Source organism: Ictalurus punctatus, chromosome 4 (genome assembly GCF_001660625.3).
Source record: "Ictalurus punctatus breed USDA103 chromosome 4, Coco_2.0, whole genome shotgun sequence".
NCBI lineage: Eukaryota > Metazoa > Chordata > Actinopteri > Siluriformes > Ictaluridae > Ictalurus > Ictalurus punctatus.
Genome location: NC_071284.1, coordinates 15038591 through 15045000, shown reverse-complemented (window position 1 = coordinate 15045000; position 6410 = coordinate 15038591). Strand labels below are relative to the sequence as shown.

The window sequence follows — 6410 nt, the reverse complement described above, 5'->3', positions numbered from 1 at the left end:
ATAAAATGACAGCAGGGGAAAGAGAAAATAAACAGGCCAGTAAAAACAAGAAAGTGTGAGAAAGACAAACTGATGGACAGCAGAAAACAAACAATACGTTTTCAGGGTCACTGAGCTGAGCGAAATCAGTTGCATATAAATTGAGATGTCTAAGCTTCTTTACTATCACAGAAAGGGTAAATCATTGGCTTTAGTTAACCACAGAGAGGACAAATGGAGGTCAGTTCTGTGCTTCATATTATGACCAAGGTGCTGTGGGCTTATAGGTTTCTACAGGTAAGGAGTAGTAAGTAAGGGGTAGTAGTAGCAGTAGTAGCTCAGTGGTTAAGATGTGACACTACTGATCAGAAGGTCATGATTTCAAATCCCAGCACTGCCAAGCTGTGTCACTGTTGGCCCCTTGAACAAGGCCCTTAATCTACAACTGCCCAGTTGTATAAATGAGATAAATGTAAGTCACTCTGGATAAGGGTGTCTGCCAAATGTGTCATAAATGTTGTATACAGTTATACCAAGGATGCAGGAAGAAAGGTGACCATGACATATCCCAGGAAAAGGCAAGTGCCATTTGCTAAACAACTTCCATCTGGTATGTTTGAATAGTGCACAGGACCTACATCTGCTCTCTTTCACAGAACCTACTGCTCTTATCAATGAATACACAGTAGTTTCATGAAGCACAGCCAACAACACCTTATTAAAAACAATCACAGCTGACTTCACATTATTTCTTAACCAATTCCTCACCCTTGACCAGTGTTATTTCACATACCCTGCATGAGCATTCAGACTGAACTGCTGGGAATGTAAATAACTGAATGAATACATACCACTAAAACATCACGTGAGTGCACACAGTAGTGTTTACTTTACACATTCTTAGCCCATGGTCATCTCTTATCTCCTTAGCTTATGTTTGGGGGGAGGTGCACTTGTACTACACACACCTACACACATACCAAAGCCACACGCATGACAGTTACATTTCCTCCAGGAGGAGCGAACTGGAACAGAATCATTTTAAAAGGACATCATGTAGCATCTCTATTCTGAACGCTGCATATTGAATATGGACTTCACCAATGTTGCATTATTTATGCATTAGATGTTTCTAAATGTTCCAGTAGTAATGTAGAGAGACTCAAAGAGCAGCTAGGATATGCAAAGAAAATAATTTCAGCATATGAGACAATAACGGCTTTTCTTCTTAACTATGTTTATATGTGCACCTTAATAGCACATTAATAATTCAACTAATAACTCCAACTGACATACAAAAAACATACAAGTACACACCTAAATAGTGAACAGTAAACCAGTAGAGGCCAATCCAAATGACATTTCTATTCAGTCAAGCAGGGTGGATAAACTGTGTAATAATCTGTTAAGAATAATAATGTAAACTTTTGAATTTTGACTTTATTGATAGTTGAAAAGTTTTCCAACTATTATTCAGTAGCAGAATTATACAGGACAGAAATTCTTCTTGCTGAAGATGTACATTTGGGTTGTGTTTGGCTGGTATTCTCAAATGACTGACATTAATGGCTAATCAAAAAACACAAGCCTGATGCTTGATAACTAGTTAACATTTTTACATGCTGAGCTAACATTAGCTACACTTTGACAGGACTCACACACTTATTTTTATTATGTTTTGTTGATAACAAATGCCACCCCTCTCTGCTTATACAGTTAATTATATGATCTTGCTAATTTTAGGTTAATCTGGAATCTTCAAGCAAAATGGATTCATATTTGCATGTAAATATGGCCAACAGCAGTGCAAAGCTTTTGGACTGTGCCCTTAATCCAACAAATGTGATGTGTGCCAACAAACATGCATGTGGTACAAAAGCCTCTACAATCAATATTACTATTTAATAATCTAAAACGTGTATATACTATAACTTAAATACTGCAAAATGGGTTTCTACAACATGTTCGTTCACCAGTTTTAGTTTCATTTCCTACAATAAGGGAATAATTAGGATACTAGCAGAGCACATTAAATCATAGTCATACAGTTTACAGTCAGTGAAATGACCAAAACAACTGGCCTAACCTATTAATGAAATGGCTTAATTGGGATTAACTATTTTTAAAACACATTCTTGGTGAAAAACAGCACTGTGGTAAGCGTATACTGTCCTGTGGAATGTTGCTGCTATCTATGTTTGGGCCCCCACAGCTACCAGGCTCATATACCTGTGCATACCCTGACCTGCACAACCAGAAGACCCATCACTGATTGGCAGTGCTTTTTCCCTACAGTCCCCAGCATGCATTAGCCAAATATCATCCATGCCATGGTTTTCTTCTGTTTTAGCCAGTGAGCCAGTTACAACAAAAATCAGACATCCTGGTCCCAAAGTGGTTATACACCTTCCAAAGTGGGACCCTTCCGAATTCCAAAACTGGGACCTTCAAAACACATCATCGTCATCCAGAAAGAAATATTAAAAGTGGAAAACCTCACCCTGGAGTTTTATGATGCACCATTTTACATTGCAGAATATAGCATCTGATTTCATTTATATACTTATCCTCCAGCACTTATCCTCAAGGTCAAAAGGCTCGACTGGGGGAGCTATAAATGGTGTTGACTGTTTTAAATATTCAGAGAGCTATCAGAGGTCATTGACCTTCGACCTGAAACGTCAGACAACATAACCTATGACATGCCTGTATTCAACTCCCACTATGTTAGCACTGAAATTATCAATGTGTTCAAAATTCAATATCATGTTGTACAGTGGATCTTACTATCTCTAATTCACTGTATACCGGATAACTAATGGAAGTGCACCATTAAGTATAATGTAGCTGATAGGGTTAGGAGATAACACTCTTCCCACCAACACACAGAAAATACAGGAGCACCCCATAAAATGAATAGAAAGATAACATATCCTGCTGTGGCATAACCAAGGCTATCAGCAATAGATGTTTCATTGATAATGTCAAAAGTTACATTTGCCATCTCCTAATCATCTCCTGCCCTTTCTGCATCTGACTTTGTGAATCAACATGCTTATATGGTTCTGGTTTTGACTCTCTACTAAGGAACTCTTTTACTTTACTAAGGAACTCTCATAAAATGATTATCTGATGAATACGTTCAGGTTCCCCTGCAAGGACAAGTCGAAAACTTTTGAAACTGTACATCATTTAATATGTCATGGCCTTTTTATACAGTGTAATCTAAAAAAAAACAAAAAAAAACTTTACAATATGAGCAAGAACCCTGATCTGGCATTAATTTGTGACTTAATCTAAATAAGATATTCATAAGATTTATTTTGCATTACACTATAGGCTAAGATATGCACTAATCCCATGTTTCCCATTTTTAATATATATATATATTTTTTAATAACAGATCTTTGGGTATCGGTGATTCCTGATACTGACATCCTCTCAGTAACCAAACCAACTCTCTGCCAACGTCTTTTGGAAAATTAGTCACATTATCAGAGGCATGGCGGCTTTACATTGCGTCCTATGTCCACATAGCAAGATCTGTCATGTCAGTTAACATATCACACACTCGCAGCATAAAATATGATCATATAAAATAATAGAATTTAAAATCAAATATATTGGATTGAAATTTTGATCCAATACCATTCCTGTGTTTTAGGCCAGTATCAGCACTGTTACTGGATCAGTGTTGCGAGTATTAATTCAACACTACAAGAGAAATGAACACTTTTTAGAGAAATGTCTTCCAAAAATGTTCGTACTTAGTTTATAATATATATCTTTTTGTTTGTTTTTTTTTCAGATAGCCTTTGACAAAAGAAGCGTGTACTGAAATCATTCTGGATCTGGAAGCTGTCGCAAGGCCGTGATGGACTTGAATAGGAAGCATGGCAAGCACATCACCCACGACACTGACTCCAAACTTATCAACACATTCAAAAAAACTGGAAGTGTTGCGGACCAACGGAGACGTGGACGTCCACGAACGTCCACTGATGAAGGTACAACCAACGTGGTGCTGGTAAACATAGTCCCCTATACATGGAGACTTTTGGGACACTCTGTATATGTGGTAATTACACACTGTAAGAGTTTACTCATTTATCATTGTATGAGACTATTTGTCATTCATAACTAATTGAAGACCGTACACGTTAATATATCCCCACAGCTAGATTCATCTGCTGTCATTTAGACAATATTGTTACAGTGACGTGTTAACACGACCCTGTAGCTGTTCATTCTGTACTGGGGATTTTACAGTGTAGAGTCTGTAATCTCACACCTTGTCAGAGTGCTAGGATGAAGAGAGAGAGAGTGTATAAGCTACTGGATATGAGCCAGTATCATCCTTCATCTGATGGGAAGATCCCAGACTGGCTCAGGATCCTCCCTCCCAGCTCCAGCAGGAACTCTGCAAACTATACTATGCTGCAGTGTGCGGGGTTTCACCAACTTACATTACAACCACTGGGTATTCTTAACGAGGGAAGCAACAACAGCAAGTGGGGATATTTTAGTTTGATTAAAAATATATATATATATATATATGTACACATTTGTCCTTGAACAGAAGAACACGTGCTTTTAAATAAAAGTAAATAAATCCTACCTTCTTACTAATGAACGTGGTCCTCCCCAAAAGTCGTTGCTAACGGTCTGAAAATAGGTTCAAAGGTCATTAGTAAGTAAGCGACAGAAATGTCAGCGGAAAGCTGAAGAGTGCTGTCACGCCTGAAATAAGTGTGTGTGTGTGTGTGTGTGTGCGCGTGTGTGTGTGCGCGTGCTGTTCCGCCTCTTCACTCCTCTCCACTTCTCTTTTCTCTCCCCCGTGTGTACAGCAGAGGTGGGAGGTTCCTCATAATGAAACATCAACACTGTGCACTAATGAAATTTTCTGTGGGTCTGAATGTCCGGACACTGACAAAACCTCATGTCTGTCTGTGGTTAAAGAAAGAGAGCAGAGTGCGTTATGGTTTGTTAAAGTACACCTATTATGCTTTTTCAAATATTACTTTTCATGTAGTGTATTATATAACTGTTTGTGAATGTAAAAACATGTGCAAAGTTTCAAATACAAAGCTCAGGAGTTATTGACTCCCAAAAGAAGAAACCGATTCTGAACAGCTGAAACGAGTCTTTAGTAGTTCTAGACGTACTTCCTGTACAAACCTACATAGGTTTGTAACAAAAAAAACCCGCCTCTGGTCTTCATCGGCTGCTCGCTGACAGCGGTAGACCAATCACAACAGACTGGGACATCTGACCAATCAGAGCAGAGTATGCTTTCTGAAAGGAGCAGTTTAGAATGAATCCTTTACAACCGATCATTTAACGAGTCGTTTGTGACACTGGGGAGAAAAGGTAATGCTACAATTTAAATGATCAGCACATTAAAGCGTTTTTTGACCCTGGATGCATGTAAATCTATTGTATGATTCAATATCAACATGAACACATAGGCTGTAGGCCTAGTGGTTAGCACCTTCAGTAATTAAACACTTCTTACAGTTTTACAGATCAAAAAAAGAACTTTTGAACTCTTACTGACATTTTTGTACTCGTTAACTCTTGAGTAATTTATTGGTATAGTTGCTTTTTTTTTTTTACCATTGTTTGTGTGTGCTCCTTAAACACTGAATATCAAAGAAAAGATGATTATATATTATGTATTAGTAATTAAATATATATAATATATCCACACATGGTGGTGTGTACCTCTATAGTCTACAAATAGGCTGTTATACAAATGCAACTTCCCTGATTTAATAAATAAATAAATAAATAAATAAATAAATAAATAAATAAATAAATAAGCGAGCAAAAGCTTTGCTGGTCCTCACATGATCCTGGTTTAACCAACCTGAGAGACCAGCTAAATGTCATGTGTATTGTGTGGTCGGAAAGGAAAAAGCTTGACCAGGAAGCAGTGTAAAAACAATGCACTTGCTCTTTTATTAGCACAGAACAAACATGGACTCGGTTATCAACAAAACAGGCTAAATGAGGGCAAAAAATCCACCACACTTCATCAGAATGTTGAATACAAATAAACACCAAACAACAGACTGACACCCATCAAAATCATATGAAAACAGATAACACTTAATCTAAGCAAACAAAGACATTAACCAAAAAATAACGAGTACGGGTTTGTGAATTAGGACACGATCAAGTGCAAAGATAAGATGATTTTATATATATATATATATATATATATATGTATATATATATATATATATATATATATATATATATATATATATATATATATTATATTGTATATGATGATATACAAATGCATTTGTATATCATTTCATGATACTGAAAATCAAAATAATGCATTGCAGGACCAGGGTTTAATCCCACATGCGCATTAAAATAAATCAAATAAACTATGCAGGGCTGAATTCGATTGAACAGTA

General features: G+C 36.9%; 1 protein-coding gene across 1 annotated transcript in view; it reads right to left on the bottom strand.

Moving 5' to 3' along the window:
• ripor1 (RHO family interacting cell polarization regulator 1) overlaps positions 1-4752 on the bottom strand; it is a 92934-nt gene extending 88182 nt beyond the window's left edge. The window contains exon 1 of the mRNA XM_053678001.1: positions 4598-4752. The gene's annotated coding sequence lies outside the window, so the exon portion shown is untranslated. The remainder of the gene's footprint in view (positions 1-4597) is intronic.
• Between the last annotated feature and the right edge of the window lie 1658 nt (positions 4753-6410).